The sequence below is a fragment of the Hoplias malabaricus genome, chromosome 2 (assembly GCF_029633855.1).
Source record: "Hoplias malabaricus isolate fHopMal1 chromosome 2, fHopMal1.hap1, whole genome shotgun sequence".
In the NCBI taxonomy this organism is placed as follows: domain Eukaryota; kingdom Metazoa; phylum Chordata; class Actinopteri; order Characiformes; family Erythrinidae; genus Hoplias; species Hoplias malabaricus.
In genome coordinates, this window is record NC_089801.1 from 41,456,676 (window position 1) to 41,478,100 (window position 21,425).

General features: G+C 39.9%; 1 long non-coding RNA gene across 1 annotated transcript; it reads left to right on the top strand.

The window, feature by feature from the left end:
- The first annotated feature begins 1,234 nt into the window (after nt 1-1,234).
- Nucleotides 1,235-5,156, top strand: LOC136674608 (uncharacterized). Its single transcript, XR_010796072.1, has 4 exons — nt 1,235-1,348; nt 2,928-2,993; nt 4,031-4,098; nt 4,829-5,156. It is a non-coding gene; the product is annotated as an uncharacterized lncRNA (long non-coding RNA).
- The last annotated feature ends 16,269 nt before the right edge of the window (nt 5,157-21,425 follow it).

The following is a 21,425-nucleotide window of genomic DNA, read 5'->3' on the forward strand; positions in this document are numbered from 1 at the left end:
GTGGAGCTGGCACTCAGATTCAAACAAGTGATTCTCAGGCATTCATTGGCTGAACAGTCTTTGACTTAGTCCTTGCAATTCGTATTGGTCCAATCACTGCACAGAACTGCATGCTGACCTAATTTTCTATTGTTTATGAGTTTATTCTGTACAAAATATAAATCAATAAAATAACTGAGCTAATCTTGCTATTTACCACCTATTTTAAAGAAAAGAGTAACAAATTACTGAACAATTAGATATTATTATTTGATTTTCCTAAACCTAAACATTTGAAATAATATATGGTATGATTTTTTTATTGTATTCCCAGTGGGTATTATTGTGTGTATAAAAAGGACCTGTGCATTTCATTCATTCATTCATTCATTCATTATCTGTAACCGCTTATCCAATTCAGGGTCACGGTGGGTCCAGGGCCTACCTGGAATCATTGGGCGCCAGTCCAATGCGCCAGGAATACACCCTGGAGGGGGCGCCAGTCCTTCACAGGGCAACACACACACACGGACACTTTTGAGCACCTGGAGGAAACCCACGTGGACATGGGGAGAACACACCAACTGCTCACAGACAGTCACCCGGAGCGTGAATCGAACCCACAACCTCCAGGCCCCTGGAGCTGTGCAACTGCGACACTACCTGCTGCGCCACCGTGCATTTCAATAAAATAAAAATAAATAAATAGAAATGCTGTGTTCAACGTAGATATTAACATGTTGTCCCTTTTGGATTGTTAGATTGACATCATGAAGTTGTGGAGCATTCTTTCTTGAGGCAGCTGATGAAATAAAAATGGTGGGTGACTTGTTAACCCAGACCCAGTTTGCATTAAATGACAAAAAAGATGAAACAGAACAAATGAGCTGTTCATTAGGATCTTTTCTTATTGTGTCAAAGGGTCACAGCATATTCTGAAGCTATTTTCAGGTTAAAATCATGATGTGACATGTTAAACATTTTGCTTCATTTCAGTTTGTAACACATCACCATGGGCATACTCTTATGCAGTAAAAGAAAAAAACTGAATAAATTTATGGAGAAAAACAAATCATTCTTACACAGGTGCATGGTACACTCTAAAAAATGCTGGGTTATTTTTATAACCCAATTGCTGGGTTGAGCATGTTGGGTCATGATGTTGGGTTATTTTGACTTAAATTGGGTTAATAACAAGCAACCCAGCAGCGTTGGGTTGTGTATGCGGACCTGAAAGGGAACAGTCACGTCGTGCGTCGGAATAGGCGGGAAGCCGAGAAGCTCGAGCGAAAAGAAGAAACCGAAAAAACCGAAGAAACCGAAGCTGAACACCAGAGGAGAAGAATTTCTTTTGGCCGTGAGCATAATTGTAAGTTTTTTTTTTTTCAATTACATAATTTTAATATATAGATTAAAAACCGTTTTGTATTAATCGGGATCTTAGTTGAGTTCATATTTCTGGTCAGCGAGTAAATCCCAGTTTCCTGACTAACGGACATTATCATTCTGCCGAAGGAAATAAAGACCCAGGCTAACGTCACTAGCTACCTAAGTCAGGTTGATTTTTACTAAACCTATATTTATGATGTTTATCGCTGTATCTTCTAGTGTACCCAATTTGGAAGTACTGTGTTTATTAACATTGGCGCTGCTTTGATGTTATTTCTTGCCTGCTAACGCTAGGTCAGTTACGCTAGCGGTACCTCAGATAAATGTCCTGCTCTGCGCCTCCGTGAGGTAGAACTAGCCAGCGTTAGCTGAGTTGAATAAGCTTCTACCTGACTTAAGTTCACTTCTGCCGTTCTTGGACTGATATGGCCCGTGTGTGGTAGCCTTAGGGTATGTCATGCTTTATCCCTATTGGGATGTTCGCTTTTTATATGAAAGCCAATGCGCTAAAAAAAAAAAAAAATCTGTATAGCACTCCTTAACCAGTGCTTGTGATTCCTTTGAAATGAATACCTCCTTTGCTTGTTTTTTACTTATGAAACGAGTGATAAAAATCACGATGTGAAATCAGAAAATAGCTTTCCATCTTCGTATTAGAATTTTCATTTCCACCTTAACACTGGAAGCATCGCGCTTATTTGACCGAGACCGGAGCAAAGAGAGCCGCTGGTTTCACAGCTGTGACTAAAGTCTCCCTTCCGCACCAAAACCAACACAACACACAGAGTAAAGTCAGTCACAGGCTCAAATACACACCGGCTCTCTGTGCTCCTAGAGTTAAAATTGTCACTAGTCGAAGCTGATGTTGCCTTCCTTATTTATTTTTCCCCCTTCCACCTTAAATGCTATTTTCGGAAGACGTTTGCTTCTTATTCTCCATTTTTCGTATTCAAATGTTTATTTTTACCTTAAACCTGTCAGTATATGAGGCTAACATTGGCGTAATTCACTAGCTTCTTGTTTGAATTAGTAGTTCCATCTTAAAAAGGGTAACTGTGATGATTGTTAGCTTTTTATAAAAAGTCTCTTTCCTCTTTGTTCATAATGCATTAAACACCTTTTAATACCACTCGTTATATTCGTAAAAAAACAAACCACAAATATTTTACCTTTTAATACCCTTTATTCCTCATGTACCTCTTATAAAACATGCACTACACTAACTTTACCTAGTTGTTAACAGGAGCTGTGTATGAGATAAATATATTCATTTTTCCTATTCATATTCATTAGTGTTGCACCTTGAAACCAGACAATCGCACCCCAATATGGTGCCCACGCCAAAAAGATTGTCATTTCAACCCATGAACATGACGGGTACTCGGCAATGTGACTCAGCTGCAACCCATTAATAAATGCGTAATACTATGTCAACAATATTATGTCAACACAGTGGATCATCTTAACTTTCTAACTTTACACATGGTGTTTTTTTTATTTGGTCTTGTACTATGAAGTATTGTACATGTCTTTCTAAAATGTTATGTTGATATCTGCAGTGACACATGGATGAATTTGTTCAAACAAAGACTGGAATCTTCAAACATTAATTCCTAAAATCGAAGGTATGTAAAATTGTGTGCATCCTCTCTCTCTCTCTCTCTCTCTCTCTCTCTCTCTCTCTCTCTCTCTCTCTCACTCTTACTTAATTTTAGTTTTGCAACAATGTATATAATGTTTAAGGACAGTGAGTTTTCAGGTATAGATGTTTTGTCTATACACGAAAAAAAAAACAAGGTTTTGTCTCGGTTTTGGCCTCCCATCCCCACACAGATCACTGAAAATTGAAATTTTGCAAAAATGCTCTCCCAAGGTGGAGACTTTTAAAAACATGGTTGTCACTGTGCTCTCATGGATGAGGAAAACTGAGACAGCACATCTGTCTTTGTCTGAAATACAAATAGCTTTTCACTTTCTCTCTATTAATTACATCAGTCATACACTACACTGTACACAAGCAGATAGCAATAGATTTCAGATTCCCACATATAAATAAATATAAATGATGTTGTATTAGGAATATATAATGCACTGTTAAGATTTAGATTCAGTAAGTTAATGACTTGCATAGTGCAGTACATAGGGAGTATTGAGTGATTTGGGATTAAAACTCAGGCTTCATGGTGTTTTGATGTCTCGCTTAAAGGGAATGTCTTCATTTGTTGGAAAACACAGTTCTCTCCGTTTTGTTTACATTCGTAAGTTTTGTGTCTTTTAAGTTAAAACGCCATGTTTGAGGGGGAGAAAACTAAGTTTTATTCTTTGTTTGAATTACCACAGAAACTCATTTATAACTCGAGTAGTTAAGTTTTGTAGCGCTTTCGGTAATTAAATTATTTACTCTCCTTTTCAAAAATTTTTTTTTTCATTAAAAGACAAGTGTCGTTTTTAATACTACACAACAGTTACCTTAAAAATCAGTGATGACCTTTAAATGACAACTATTTGGTACACAACACTTTAAACTTTTGTACGCATATTGAGGTATGTATAAAGCATGTATTTGTATTTAGGTTTAAAAAATTTTGTCCACAATAAAAAAATCACATTTCTTTTTTTTTAATATATTTAAAAAATGTATTTTATTACCTCTACTCCTCAGCGTCTGCTGTGACTGTGGACAGGGCTATGCAAGAGTGGCTTAAGGACAACATTCATCCACCAAGCCAGGTTAGAAAATACATGAAGGTGACTGCAATCCATAGAGCTAATGGATAAGGGAGAATTGGACCAAAACAGTTGTAGAAATACTACAAGAATATCCACGTCTGTTGGACACCGCATATGTAGAGAGATTAGTCTCAAAATACTTTACAAATGTGTAAATGTTAATCCACAAATTAAACACAAGTCATAAATGTGTTTCACTGTTCACAAATGAACAGATCCCAAGCTGTGTCTCACAGTCTGCAGTTTGTACAAATACAGTTACATTCATAAACACACGTGTTTGTTTTTCATAGACATATCACAATTTTATGCAAAAATAAATACATTTGTTTAAATTTACATTGTAAATATTTGTAAAGACTTTTTTATTCTTATGGGCTTTAGACAATTACATTTAAAGCATTTTTATTTTAAATGTGCGAACATGGGAAAAATATCAGTAAAATATAATGTAAAGTTGCGATAAACATAACAAAGAAAGGCAACTGATACGCTATTAAAGCTAGCATCTGTCCAAACATATCATTACTCTAAAATCTTAGTGTCCAGGCTGTAGGCCACAAATGTGCAGGTGCTTTGTATTTCTGTTATATAGTACAAACGCTTAACCTATTGTGGGCTGTACCCTGGAATTCCATGTGAGTTAGTTTGTGATTTTGTTAATTTATTCACTCATTCATACATTAATTCAATTTCCTCTTTCCCACCTTTGCTCAACTTGTTTTCCTAGGTTGGAAGTAATATGGCTGAGTATTTAAGACATACCAAGGACACCAGGGAGCTTCCATATGTTCTGATGCTTGGGGACTGCAGTCGTTGTTCTCAAGCTTTTGTAATCATCAGTGGAGAAGCTCTGGAGCAGAGCACACTACTGAGAGCAGTGGATGTTTGCTTCAAAGCATTTTACGTATTTGACCTCCAATATCTTGTCATTTATTAATTGTATTTTCAATAACATTTATAACCTGAAGAAAAATAATTTGAACTTGTTTTTTGTGGACTTCTGGGCTAGATGTGTTTCTTGGTAAATTATTTTGTGTTGCTTGATTCTCCTGTTTTCCGTGTGTATAAACAATATAAATACAATTTACATTTTATTTTTGAATATTTTAAATGTATAAAAATCTACAATACTTTGATAACTTGACTACTGTACGTATATCTTTTATTCCAGCTAGACGCTGATTATATTTTTATTTTTGTTTGTTGGCTTATTAATAAAAATATTCTGGAATAATATTTGTGTGCATGCTTGCATTAAATTGATTAAAAATGAACCAACCCAAAGGTTGCCGTAACCCTACAATATAGTTGTTTTTACCCAATAGTGGGTCAATGTCAATAACCCAGCCTGTTGGGTTAAACTGGTAACCCAGCATAGCTGGGTTAAAATAACTAATGCTGGGTTTGTTCCTATTTGACCCAGCGCTGGGTTGACAAATTGAACCAACTTGGGTTATTTCAACCCAACCATTTTTTAGAGTGTACCATGCATAGTCTTACAATCTGTTTGGCTGTGTGCACATTTGATGACCTCGATGTTAATGCAATAGTGCAATATGTAAGAAAAAATACAGAAGAGCTCCCTGTCCTCAGGTGACAGTCTGTCTACAACAACATAGAGAAAGGCATTAAAAGTACAGGTGCAGTCTATAAGCCCCTCTTTACTAAGATGAATGCACATTTGAGAGTTCAGTGGCAAAAAAACACATATCACTTTTTTTCATATCTCTAGACATATGGCCAGATTACTCATTTCTTACCATCTGCTTAATAAGTAGATGAGTGCATGAGTTGCGTACATCAAGAGTATGGTACAGATATGCTAACAATAAATATAATGCTTGTATTATATGGAACATTTTGGCACTTGTCTTTTTAATGGAAAGTGTGAACGCAATTCGGTTGTTCAGAGCAATTATTTTTAGCCTATGATCAAACATTTCAGTTTTGATGGAAGCAGTCTCTTCCAGGATGAATGTGCCCCTATTAACATGCCAGTTAACTGAACTGTTTGATGAGTATGAAAATGGTGTGAAACATATGTTATGATCTTCTCAGTCACAAGATCTTAACCAAACTGGAAACCTATGGGAGCACTTTCCGTCGCCACCATAAAAATCACCAAATGAGGGAATATTTTTGTCCCTCCAGTACAGTCAAAGTCTTGTAAAATCAATACCTTTAAATCGGGTGATACCTGGTGGCCCATCACCTTACTGAGACATTTTACTTTTAGTTTGTCTTTTTGTTACTACTGTCCTGTAAGACCAAAGTAATTCATTTTATAAAATAGGAGAATTATGCTCATAAATGCTTCACACTGAAGGGATTTATACATTTTTGAGGGGCATTTGTTGACAAAAAAGAGGAATTAAACCTAATCAACTGACCTTAAAGAGATACACAGGCATGCCACCATCTTTCACTGTTCCTTAAATGTTTTACTAATGCTAGCTCACTCTATAATAGGCTTAAAATAGAAAAATGTAATTTGAGCTATATTTAATGGTGGTTGTCTTTAGTGTGTGTTGATCTTTGCCCTGAAAATGACCTAATTTATAATTCAAGCACTTTGATATTTTCTTTCAATATAATCAACTGGATTTTTGGTAATGCTTTATAATACATCCCACGACTTTAACGTGTGCCTTCCCGGCACTTATTGCATATCTTCACACATTTTATGGCGTATGTTCCCGTGTTTTAAAGTGTATTTACAGTGTACCCATACTTACAGTGTACCCATAACTCCCTTACAATTCAGTGCATCTAAAATACATGTTTTACGAGTCCATCCCCGACACGTAAAGCATCTTCTCGCATTTCAAAGTGTATTTACAGCATACATCTAAAATACTTACCAGCCTGCGTTTTTACATGTACGTCCCTGACACATTGCATCTTCTCAGCGTTCTTACAGTGTACCTTCCCATAACAAACAGAATAAAATTTATATGAAACAACAGTTTAAAATACTTACCTGTTCCTACTGGTATTTTAACAACTGGGGACTTTGTTTTTCGCTAAGTGAAATACAATATATAATTGTTAGAAAAATAATAAGTCCCTGGAATATGAATGAAGCTGCCCGCTGAATAAATACATAAAACAATGACTGTCATACACATAGAATGTACACCATAAATTCAGAGAAATTACATGGTAAAATATCGGAAATTACACTTATAGTCCCCAGTATTTAAGTATCAGAAAGAACCCGTACGTATTTGATATTTACCAATTCATATAAAGAATCAGTAAGTTATGTGAAGGTACACTATAAGGATGAGGTAAATTTCCCTTAATCTGCCAGAATGTACACCATAAAAAAGCAAGGAGATGCACTGCCAAGGAAGTACACGTTAAAATGCTGGCTGATAAGTGTCTTAGATGTACTGACACATATAATGAAGGTACACTGTAAGTACCGGGTAAATACACTTTAAATAGTGCGAAAATACACCATAAAATGTGTGAAGGTACATTGAAAGTTCTGGTTAAGTACATGTTAAGACACGGGCTATATTATAAAAGGTTATCAATTTTTCTTTCTGATTGCATGCAGGAGGACAGATGCAGTGACGTAACTCAACACATCAGGATCCTTTTTGTCTGTGGTGATAGAGAGGATCCAGAGGATGTATCCATCCTTCTTGAAGGAAAGATGTTGCCAGGATATGTTAGTGCTGCTAAAGCTTGCTCACTGCTTTTGGGGCTACTTTTTTCTCTTGCATACCCCCAACACTGTGCTACACAATATTAATATTCTTTTTAATTTTGTAAATAACTACCAACCACTTGCAAAAACACTCTTCCTTTGGATTCTCCCCTCACATACCACTGTTGTCTTTTAATGAACTTCCACTGCCTTTGGATGAACCTTCCATTGTGCAAACAAATATATTTACAAACAAAGATGTAGGTGGGTGAGATACAGACATGGACTTGATTTATTTAAAAGACATTGATTGTTAATGTTGCTGTAAGTCTAAAATATAGCTATTTATGATCAATTTAATGCTACCTAGCACTGTCAAGTTATAAACTTGTCTTCTGTTGATCTCTTTCATGTCTTTCAGTATGCATTTCTATATTTTATTCCTGCTGGAGTATTACAAAAAAATATTAATTACCTTGATACTGCAGTGATATTAATGTTGCTGTTTTATTTTTTTACATGGTGGCAATTGTTTTACAGAACTGCAAGCACTTGAGAACCTTCACTCATACTGTTTTCTTTTGTTAAAAAAAAAAACACAAATAGGTAGGTGGATTTGCAACTCAAAAATGTTTGTATGTTTGAGTGAATGTGTGTGTCGACCTGTGAAGGACTGGCTTCCCACCTTGCGCCCAAAGATTCTAGTTAAGCTCTGGACTCACTGCCATCCTGAACTAGATAATCAGTTACAGACAATGAAGAAATGAATGTAGATGTTTAATTATACAGTTGTTCCAAATATTATTGAATGTACCATTAAATACTTGTTTCCGGACATTCCCATGTCATAGTGATTAATTGAGTTTTGTTTTGTTTTGATTAATTGAGTTAGTGATATGATACGGATGATTATTTATTTGGAAACATTTATCAAATGAAAATTAGCAACATTTACATCATAATTGTTAGAAATATAACTTTATATAAACTAAAATATTAAATAGAGTATAATAAAATCTACTTAAATCATAAAACACTTACAAAATTTATTTAATATTTTAGAGTGCCTATGAAATACTTATTAAATATAATAAAGTAAATTTTACTTAACATTTCTAAGTAAATTAGATATTACAACATTTATATTTACTTCACATTTTAGAGAGTTTTTTTCTAGAAAATCTTACAAGTTTTCATTGAGTATTGTAAGTAACTTCATAGGTCAGTTCAGTTAAATAGTTTTTATTTTTAGTTTTATGACGTTAATTATTTACAGCAAACATTAAACACTAACATTCTCTATCTTTAAATGAACACAGTAGGAAAACTTAATACTATATAATTGGTCTGTGTTTTTCCACCAATGACTCTTTTTTTACACTGATTACTCAAACTAAAACTCAGCACCCTTAAAAAACTGTACAGTTCTGTTATAAAACAGAGGATTTTAGTAATTTAAAGTTACAGACTTGCACTGTGCTTTTACGGCAGATTTGTTTAAAAACATGATTTTCCTGTATTTCAAAGGTATATTCTCTTTTTACAGAAAAACTTCTGTAACTTTATACAGTTAGTCTTTTTTTTTTTTTTACAGTGTACAAACTCAAGTCTGCAAACAAAATTCCTAAAAACAACAGGAGAAAGTACACATGTGGACAAAATTGTACCCCTCAGTTCATGAAACAAAAAACACAAAGGTCACAGAAATAACTTGAATCTGACAAAAGTAATAATAAATGTAAGTGCTATGAAAATTAACAAATGAAAGTCAGACATTGCATATCAACCATGCTTCAACAGAATAATTTTCAAAAACAAACTCACTTTGGCCCACTCCTCATGAGCAAACTGCTCCAGTTGTCTCACGTTTGAAGGGTGCCTTTTCCAGATGCATGTTTCAGTTCCTTCCAAAGATGCCTAATAGGATTTAGGTTAGGGCTCATAAAAGGCTACTTCAGAATAGTCCAATGTTTTCCTCTTAGCCGTTCTTGGGTGATTTTAGCAGATTTTTGCATCTTTATCCTGTCGCAAGATCCCATGGTCTGCGACTGAAACCAAGCTTTCTGACACTGGGCAGCACATTTCTCTCTAGAATCCCTTGATAGTCTTGAGATTTCATTGTACCCTGCACAGATTCAAGACACCCTGTGCCAGATGCAGCAAAGCAGCCCCAGAACAGGCAAACAGAGCCTCCTCCATGTTTCACAGTAGGGAATGTGTTCCTTTCTTGATATGCTTCATTTTTCTATCTGTGACCATAGAGCTGATGTGCCTTTACAAAAAGTTCCATTTTTGTCTCATCTGTCCATAGGACATTCTCCCAGAATCTTTGTGGCTTGTCAACATGTAGTTTAGCAAATTCAATTCCATTCCATTCCTTTTTTATCATTTGTTTTCAACAATGGTGTCCTCCTTGGTTGTTTCCCATGAAGTCCACTTTGGCTCAGACAAAAATGAATGATGTGATCTGACACTGATGTTCCTTGAGCTAAAGTTCACCTTTAATCTCTTTAGAAATTTTTCTGGGCTTTTGTTACCATTCGTATTATCCGTCTCTTTAATTTTTCATCAATTTTCCTCCTGCTGCCATGTCCAGGGAGGTTGGCTACAGTCCCATGGATGTTAAATTTCTGAATAATATGTGCAACTGTAGTCACAGGAACATTAAGCTGTTTGGAGGTCTTATAACCTTTACCTTTAACATGCTTGTCTATAATTTTCTTTCTAATCTCCTGAGACAACTCTTTCCTTCGCTTCCTCTGGTCCATGTTGAGTGTGGTACACACCATGTCACCAAATAGCACAGTGACTACCTGTAGCCCTATATATAGGTCCACTGACTGATTACAAGATTCTAAACATGTGTGATGCTAATTAGTAAACACGCCTTGATTTAAAATGTCCCTTTGGTCACATTATTTTCAGCGGTACCATCATTATTGTCCAGGCCTAAGGAGTTTACTTTTTAAAAAGAATTCTGTTGAACCATGGTTCAAATTCAGTGTTGGATTTTCATTTGTTCATTTTCATAGAACCAAGTGGTACCAACAATTTGGTGTTTATGTTGAGGATGCAAAACAGAAAAATAAAAATTCATTAAATATATATATTTTTAAAACATATTAGTTACTTTATTAGTCTTTGAAGTTTTTTTGATACTTACTTTCGTTTGCAGTTTGCCAGTCTTTGCATTCATTTTCTTTGTCTTTATGGATTTTGCTGATAAAGCCTTAATCTACAACAGCTAAGTACACTTCTCCATCATGGCAAGTGCCAGTTTTAGATATTTTAACTCTTTTACAACATATATAAAGGACAAGAACCATTCCTCCTTAGGGAAGTGCCTCTGTTAGGTGATGTTTGAGTGTTTTTAAGCAGTACTCCTTTTACTCAGTGTCTGATGCCCAGGACATAGGACATGTAACATGCTGAAATTTATGGAAAACTTTTGCAGCAGTTACTGCCCGATGCACTTTTGTGGTAAATTACATCATGCACAATATTACATATGTGCAGAATTAGAAAAAAAACAATTGGCATGTTCACTGGAATACAGGTAAATGATTTAAATGGAACACTTTCTTCTAGTTTTTCTTTACTTTTCTTTTGTCTTTGGCAGTTTGGCAGACTGTTCTGAATCTCCCTATTTTTTGCTAAATTGCGAATGTTTCCTTATTTGGACAGATATATGAGTCTTCACTGACAAAATAACCATGCGGTGTAAAATAACAGACTGAATCTCTGATTACAATATATAGAACGTACAGCCAAAACATTAAAAAGTCCTCATTGTTTCTATGCTCATTTTATATTTTATGAATTCCAATAACCATACAGAAGCACTGTATAATCCTACAATTAAGGACTGTAGTCAACGTCATATCAGAACGGTATATAACAAGTGAAGTTATGTAATAACATAATTTTGGGAGTAGGACCATGCCTGAACTCCTCTCAGCCCCATATATACCCTGCAAATTCACGTAATTTCCGACCAACTCTGACCCTATCACATTTCGCAATCATCACCCCTTTACCGCAGCGGCACCTGAATACTCAAATTACCAGTCACGCTAGAATTTCCGTTATCATAATCAATAAAGGACATTCAACTTACTCATGCTATTTCTCTACTGTCTCACATGACACTCAGTCATGCGCCAGTTTATTAAAGGTAGTTCATTCAAAGACTCACTAACCTACACACAATCAGGACACCAATCAAACCCTTGACCAGAGTACCTGAACCTATCCATTCTGTAGCACTTAATGACCAGCATTCCTGTAAATATTTTTGTGTTCAGCCTTTCTGGTGTGAAGACATTCTGGGGTAAAGACATAACGTGTCTCCCAATCGTGTCCCCCAAGCGAGGCCACCAAACAAACAAACTAAGCCTAATTTTCCTCTTTCCACAATGTGTCCCTACCCCATCTCTCCTCTCTCTGGAAGTCGCAGGCGCTTCTACTTCCACAGACGGAAACGAAACCTTGATAACCTTCGCTCTCTATATCACACATCCACACCCATAACCAATTCCTTCTCAATAGGTCTATGGAACTGTCAGTCTGCAGTAAACAAAGCAGACTTCATCTCCGCCTATGCAAACCATCTTTCACTAGACATCCTAGCCCTCACTGAGACTTGGATCAAACCGGAAAACAGCGCTACCCCCACTGCTCTCTCCATCAACTACAGATTCTCACACACCCCACGGCCTGGTAAACGAGGTGGTGGTATGGGGCTGTTGATTTCCAACACATGGAAATATACCCAGTTCGAATCATCAGTCTCGTACAGCTCGTTCGAATTCCATGCCATCCTGATGACTGCACCAGTAAAAATGTATGTGGTCGTTGTATACCGTCCCCCAGGGCAACTGGGTGATTTCCTAGAAGAACTAGACACCCTGCTTTCATCCATCCCTGAACATGACTGTCCCATGCTCATTCTCGGTGACATGAACATCCACCTTGACACTCCGGCTGCTGCTGACTTCTTCTCTCTGACCCACTCCTTTGAGCTACAGCAGGTATGCACCCCGTCAACTCACAAAGCAGGTAATGCACTTGATCTCATTCTCACCAAACACTGCCTAATTAACTCTGTAAATGATACTCCTCTACATCTCTCTGACCATTACTTTATTCAGCTCAATGCTTGTCTCCCTCAGCAACCCACTGTGTCCGCTCCCTCTGTCCCCTTCCGGCGCAATCTCCGCAACCTATCTCCCACCCACTTCTCTGCCCTTGTGACTTCTGCTCTCCCACCCCCCAGCACCTTCTCATCTCTTGAGGTCAATGACGCCACAGAGTCACTCTGCACACCACTGAGCTCCTGCTTAGATCGCCTGTGCCCTCTGACTTCCAGACCCGCAAGACCCATGCAGCCCCACCCGTGGCTTACTGACTCCCTTCGATCAATACGCACTAACCTCAGAGCTGCTGAGAGGAGATGGCGAAAAACAAAAGACCCATCACACCTGACACAACTACAATCCCTGCTCTCAGCCTTCTCAACAAATGTCACCATTGCAAAAAAGAAATTCTACCAAGACAAAATCAACAACGCTACTGACACCCGAAAGCTGTTTTCAACCTTCAAGTCTCTGCTGAACCCTCCACCTCCACCCCCTGCAACCAACCTCACCGCTGACGCATTTGCTGACTTCTTCACCAGCAAAGTTGCTGCAATCAGCAGCCGGTTTTCGGACCCTTCTACACCGCCTCCGGCTCCCCCTTCGAATCCTCCTAAACCTACTGCTTCCTTCCCTTCTTTCACTCCTCTCACAGAAGACGAGGTATCAAATCTTCTTAGAGGTGCCCGTCCTACATCCTGTCCACTGGATCCCATTCCTACCACCCTACTGCAAACCATAGCCCTATCCATTGTGTCTGCAGCCACTCATGTAATCAATTCTTCACTAACCTCTGGAACATTTCCAAACACCTTCAAGCAAGCTCAAGTAAGACCTCTACTCAAAAAACCTTCTCTTGCTCCTTCTATAGTAGAGAACTACCGACCAGTCTCTCTCCTCTCTCTCCACCACATCTTACTAAACAAACTCACTGACATGGGCTTCAAGAACAATGCACTCTCCTGGTTTGAGTCTTATCTCACTGGACGATCCTTCAGTGTGTCATGGCTTGGACAATCATGAGCGCGACACCACCTCACCACAGGTGTGCCCCAAGGCTCGGTGCTGGGACCCCTCCTCTTTGCCTTGTACACCACCTCTCTAGGCCCAATCATACATTTGCACGGCTTCTCCTATCACTGCTATGCAGATGACACACAGTTCTATTTATCCTTTCCTCCAGGAGACACTTCAGTGGCAACTCGAATCTCTGACTATCTCTCTGACATATCTACATGGATGAAGGAACATCACCTCCAATTGAATTTATCCAAAACTGAACTACTGGTCCTCCCAGCCAAGCAAGCTATTCTCCACAACATCAGCATCAAGCTAGAGTCCCTATCAGTGGCTCCCACCAAGGTTGTAAGAAACCTAGGTGTCATGGTTGATGACCAGCTGACCTTCGCAGATCACATTACCGCTGTAGCTCGATCGTGCCGCTTCTCCCTATTCAACATAAGGAAGATTAGGCCATACCTAACTCAACATACAACACAGATCCTTGTTCAGACTGCCCTCCTGACAGGTCTTCCGGCCTGTGCTGTGAGATCGCTACAGATGATCCAGAATGCTGCAGCACGCCTGGTCTTCAACCAACCAAAAAGAGCACATGTCACACCCCTATTAGTTGAGCTGCATTGGCTACCCTTAGCTGCTCGCATCAAATTTAAATCACTAATGATAGCCTTCAGAGTATTCACTGATTCTGCTCCCATCTACCTCAATAGACTCTTAAAACCATACGTTAGCGCCCGCCCTCTCCATTCCTCAAAGGAGCGCCAACTAAAACGACCAACCCCCTGTACAGGTCAGTTGAGGCTATTCTCATCTCTGGTACCATGCTGGTGAAACGAGCTTCCAAGCACTATCAGAGCAACAGAAACCCTCTCTGCATTTAAGAAATCATTGAAAACCCAGCTCTTCCGAGAGTATCTTTTGCACTGAATGTCTTTCTTTAATGCATTTATTACTTCCTGGCATATTGCACTTAATGTAAGGTATTTTGTATAATTTGTGCTGTAGTTCGAATGTTAGATCCTCTTTTGTAAGTCGCTTTGGATAAAAGCATCTGCCAAATGCATAAATGTAAATAAATGTAAATGTAAATATTTGGGGGTCTGGCTTCATACGCATTCATAAGCCGCCCTGAACTCTTCCCCAAAAGACTTCTGAGTTCACCTCCCCGTTTCAGCCTCTACGAGCGTGGTCTGTACTAGCAAAGTGAATTTATGTAATAACATAATTTTGGGAGTAGGACCATGCCCGAACTCCTCCTCTCAGTCCTATATATACCCTGCAAATTCACATCATTTCCGCTGTCGGACAAACTCGCCTCATTTAGTTCAGGAGATGGATCTCGACTCGACTGCTTCACGACGCCAGCTCGCTCCTCTGTGCTGGGTCCATTCCTGCTGATCCCCATATTCGGATCCGTGTTTGGTCTTTATCAAGCCCACTGAGCCTCCTGTTTTAAACTTGCTCTGGCTAAACAGCTATGGGACTGCTCGGTATCTGAAGTTACGTACGGCCGTTGTCACGTCTGCAACCGCTTCGACTGTTCTATGCTCTGCTGTCTTACCCACTCCAGATCGGTGCTCTGCTCTCCTGCTTCTCCTCCCACTGCATTCGACCTCCCGAGTGACCCCCCGCATCTGCCTCCAACGCTGGCGCAAGGTTTCGAGCCTCCCCTTACCTTCATCTCCGGCTACGCTGCTATGGGACTGCCTCGTGTTTTAGGGAACGCGAATCTACCGTCGTCACGGCTGCAGCTCCACAGCTACGAGCTCTACAGCGTCTTGAGAATCCCATTTCCTCCTCTCTGGCAGAACAGCCTCAGCGCTCCAGTAACGAGCTTCAAAACAATGGCGTCCCCTTCGTTCTCTCAGCTAAAGAGAGAAACCCGTCTGCCTGTGTAAGGAGCCCCTGCGCAGCAATGACACAGCCCTCCATTTTCATTTCGTTTTCTCTTATCCTCTCTACGCATCATCCCGCCACTCCCTTTATCATCCCGCCCCTCCCTTTCTCTTCCTCTACATCTGTCTCTACGCATCATCCCACCCCTCCCTTTATCATCCTGCCCCTCCCTTTATCATCCCACCCATCCCTTTCTCTTCCTCTACATCTGTCTCTACGCATCATCCCACCCCTCCCTTTTCATCCCACCTCTCCCTTCATCATCCCACCTCTTCCCCTGTTGCAGCTGCATGCTTCAGACCTTCTAGCCCGCACCCTTTATAGGTGCTGCAGCAGACCTGTCTCCTGTCCAGTGCTCCGGGCACTTGACGTGGTCTACTCTATGTAGGTCTACTCTACACATCATCCCACCCCTCCCTTTATCACCCCCCCCCCTTTTTTCATCCCACCCCTCCCTTCATCATTCCACTTCTTCCCCAGTTTCAGCTGCAGCTGCATGCCTCGGACCTTCCAGCCCGTACCCCTCTATAGGTGCGGCGGCAGGCCTGTCTCCTGTCCAGTGCTCAGGGCACTCTGCGGTCTTCTCACTGCATGGCTTCCTCATTGCTGATTCATTTTCTTTCCACCCACCCACCCCCCATTTCTTCATCCTACCCTCTAACCCTGCTGCTGCTCTATGCATCATACTTTCCAGCTTGCACCCCCTCTACAGGTTGCTGTTGCAGGCTTGCCTCCTGCCTGGCACTCTAGGCATTCTATGCAGTCTCCTTGCTGCACAACTTCCTCACCCTAGATTCGCTCTCATCCTATCATCTCATTCTCCCAGCCTCTACATCGCCAGCTTGCATACTTCATGGACGCTCATCCTAACCTTTTCAATTTGCGGCCGTGCCATACCCTGAGTCTAACATTACAACTCTCATTTTTCTATTTAGGTGCTGCTGTAGACCCTCATCCTGACTCCTCTGCTGCTATGCTACTCCTACCCTCTGGCTTCCAGTTTATACTCTCTTTTCAGATGCTGCTGTGGACCATACCGGACCCTCCCACCCTCCGGCTTCCAGTTTATACTCTCTTTTCAGATGCTGCTGTGGATCATACTGGACCCTCTTCTGTGCTGCCTTGCTGGTCACACTCTATAGCTTCTAGCTCCTGCTCTGTTTTCAGGTGCTTCGGTGGACCTTCATCCCCCACTTTTTGCTACTGCACTACTCCGAGTCCCTGACTTTCCAGGTCATCAACTTCCCGGGTGCCGTTACGGGCCATGTCCTAATCCTCTCCTTTGCGGCTGTCCCGCACCCCACCTCTTCCTTTACCGCACACCCTCTCTATTGATGTGGACGGTCATCCTAATCCCCTTCCCCTTGTGGTTTCGCTGCATCCTGCCTCTTCCTTTACAGCCCTCCTCTCTCATGCCACAGACCTTCGTCCCAACCCCATAGCTTTGCGGCTGCACCGCCCACCTCCAAATTCTCAGCTTGCACTCTCTCCTCAGAAACTGCTGTGGACGCTCATCCCTATGCCTTCCCCTCACAAACAAACGGCGCCCTGCGTCCACTGTACGGCTTGCACTCTCTCCTGCTGGATCTTACCTTCTGCTTCTACTTGCAGCTAAGCTTCTCCTAGTGACTGCACCTCACACTGCCTCTTGTGGTCCCATTCGTACTAATTCTTCCAGCAGCTGCGGGCTTTCAACCTGACCTCTCCTCTTCATAACCATGCTGCTCCAAGCCCCTAAATTCCAGCTTATGCTCTCTTCTCAGGCATTGCCTTGGACCAGCCCCCCTACGCAGCACTCAGGCCCTTTGACGCCACCTCAAATTCAATTCACCCTCTCACATGCAGCCTTGTCGCTCTTAGCTTCTAACTTTCCAGCTTGTGCCAGCGAGGACCTTAATCTTTCATCTCTCGGCTAGCATCAGCACCTCACCCTGCCTCCTATGGTACTGTTCACACTGATTCCTCCAGTCGCTGTGGACCTTCAACATGTCCTCCTATCTTCAGACCCACACTGCTATCTAGCCCCTAAGTTCCAGCTTATGCTCTCTACGAGGTCACCTTGGACCAGCACTCAGGCACTTGACGCCACCTCTGGCATCTGTTTTTCATCACCCTCTAGGCATCTTCATTATCTTGTAGTCAACTTTCTACCTTGCCTCCTTGCTTGAGCTCCTCAGCACCTTTTGGATTTTTCTCTTTCAGAGTTTTCTCCCGTGTGACAAACTGCCTTCTCTCTATATCGCCTTTCCTGCGGTGCTGACCTTTTTGGGCTTCTTAACTGGCCTCATCTGTCATCCCTCTAGATCACCATTCCATTCTCAATTCCCTCTATGCTATTGGAAAGGCACCACCAGGGCACACCTGCCAACGAAGCACATCTCGCTTTATTAATGCTGCCCTTCTGTAGTACTTGACTTCAAGGCTGCTACTAATCCACTTTCCACCTATTGTTGCCAGCCTCAGACACCTCACTATTACCCAATCACTATCAATTACACTGAAGTAGAAATTGGACTTAGCAACAATCTGTCCAGTGCATCTAGCCTGATGCACTATCATGGTGGCCCCAGATAAATGTCACTATTATTGTTACACCATAGCTTAATGACATTTAGCTGGTGATACTTTAAAATTCTATTATTAGTTGATCAATTCGATTTCTGCCAACGCGATGATCTTGTCCATCTTAAGACCAACTTTGACCCTATCACATTTCGCAATCATCACCCCTTTACCGCGGCGGCACCTGAATACTCAAATTACAAGTCACGCTAGAATTTCTGTTATCATAATCAATAAAGGACATTCAACTCACTCAAGCTATTTCTCTACCGTCTCACATGACACTTAGTCATGCGCCAGTTTATTAAAGGTAGTTCATTCAAAGACTCACTAACCTCTTTCATTCACCTACACACTATCAGGACACCAATCAAACCCTTGACCAAAGTACCTGAACCTATCCATTCTATAGCACTTAATGACCAGCATTCCTGAAAATATTTGGGGGTCTGGCTTCATACGCATTCATAAGCCGCCCTGAACTCTTCCCTAAAAGACTTCTGAGTTCACCTCCCCGTTTCAGCCTCTACAGGCGTGGTCTGTACTAGCAAAGTGAAGTTATGTAATAACATAATTTTTTGGAGTAGGACCACGCCCAGACTCCTCCTCTCAATCCTATATATACCCTGCAAATTCGCTGGGTCATTCCTGCTGATCACCATATTCGGAGCCATGTTCGGCCTTTATCAAGCCCACTGAGCCTCCTGATTTAAACTTTCTCCTGCCTCCACCCCGTCTCCACCCTTTTCTCATATTCATTTCCCCAAGGGGGGGGTCTGGCTTCATACGCATTCATAAGCCACCCTGAACTCTTCCCCAAAAGACTTCTAAGTTCACCTCCCCGTTTCAGCCTCTACGGGCGTGGTCCGTACTAGCAAAAATCATATTTGTTTGTGCTATTTAACAGTTATTACTGTGATAAGATACTAAATTTGCCTTTCTTCAGCAAAGAATGTCTGTGGAGTTCTCCAGAGATTCAGCTGGGCCATGGATGCTTTCAAGCTTGTTGGTTCCATGAAGAAAGCATTCCCTAGGATTGAAGTTGACAAAACACTATCTCCAAAACAGCACCAATAGCCAAACTTGCTGTCAAGGCTCTTAGACCATGGAATGAGAAATTGTCTGTATTTGTTGAAAGATGCAGACAGGCAACAACAGCAGAAATTAAAGAATAAATTTTAAAAATAAAAGCTCTGAATACCTTCTGTCTATTGTAAATTAAATTAGAATGCTATAAGGTCATATTTAGATAAACCTGGGTTATTATTACAATATTGTTATTGTTATTGTTCTGATGTTTCAGCTGTATATGTTATGCACTGTGTTCATTTATCTATTGTAAGAATTGGTCTTTAAAAAAATGTTTCCCACCCCCCATTTAATGCTTTTGATTCAGAAAGTCTGATTTAAGAATAAAGTACACTCTTGTGAATACTCAGTAATTTAAAAAAATATATATATACTTTTGTTATATGTCCCATTTTTGAGTCTGTTCCATATAATTTTCACTTTACATAAAGGCCCATAAAGAGCCTTTATAATGCTCTATAAGGTATTATGTAATTAAATTATTGATGTCAGACAATTGAAAACACACTTAAATTCAGTAAAGAGCACTTTTAAACACTACAAAGCATTACACATTACTGTGAATTTTCCTTTATAATTAAAAGGCCTTTAAAAACCCACCTCACTTAAAGCCTGTAACTACATCATATAATGCTCTATTATGTATTATAAATGTTTATATTTACTTAATAGAAACCTATATTTATAATGCATTATAATTTGCAAAACATAAAGCATTCTAACGTGTTATAGTGAATTATATCATTACAATGTGCAATGCTCTTATGAATAGGCATAGTGCATTATAACCTTTTTAAATGTCACACACTCATTCCTTATAAACTTTTATGAATGTAGCTATATCTATTTATTAGTAATTATACAGGCTTATAGCAGTCATTATAAGGCATTTTGTATGCCATATAATGCATTATGAATACAGGATTCATATAAAGTGTTACCAACAGGGACAAAGTTTAAGCAACATTCAGACAGCAGGTAAAAATTTCATGATCCGTCTGATTTTTTTTTTTTTCTTTTGGTTCTGCCCTGTTTGTTCTGTCCTGTTCATGCTGTCTACCTATATCTAGTCTCATATTGCCAGACTCTCTAGGGAGAGTCTGGTGCCTTTCACCACTTAACATGGCCAAGAACACCTTACTACTGCTAGAAAAGAAATCCGACTGACACACAAACGGACCAATCACTGCTATTTTGGCATGATGTGTAGGTGATTCACATTGGACCAATATCAGTACAAAATGATACACAGAAGTATATATACCTGCATGTACAAATATATCCACATATATGCAGTGGATATATTTATACCGACATGAACAATATAAAACCAATATAGATCTACTAAAAGAGAAGCTCTTCCCATTTTTTTAAAAATAAAATAACTTAATACATATTTCCACAAGTGTTATTTTCTATAATTTTTCTATAAAAGAGAGTAAGTTACCCTGAATATACTCATACAAAAAATATACAAATTACAGACCTTCCCTTTTATCAAAAGTATTGGAAAAAGTTGTTGTTGCCCACATCCAGGACCATCATACAATAACACTACTCTGCAGATTTACCATCATCATTTCATTAACCTCTTTACCAGTTCTCACAGTTTGTCTGGAGAAGTTAAGGGTGTGGATGAAACATTCTTCTCCATTTGAACAGTGCCAAAACTGAAGTCATTCTGGTTGGCACACTGCAAAAATTGGTACATGCCTTTGTCTCTTCCAGACTGGACTACTGCAATGCACTTCTCATTGGAATTCCTAGCAAGAGTCTTCAGAGATTACAGTATACTCAGAACAGTGCTGCTAGGATCCTGATGAAAGTTACACCCATTCTACATTCTGGCTCACTGTCTCTACCCAGATCAAACACAAGATATCCCTCCTTACTCACCTGTCAGCTATGGCAATGCCCTTTCCTAACTGAAATAACTGCTCACCCAACTAACCTCCTCACAATCT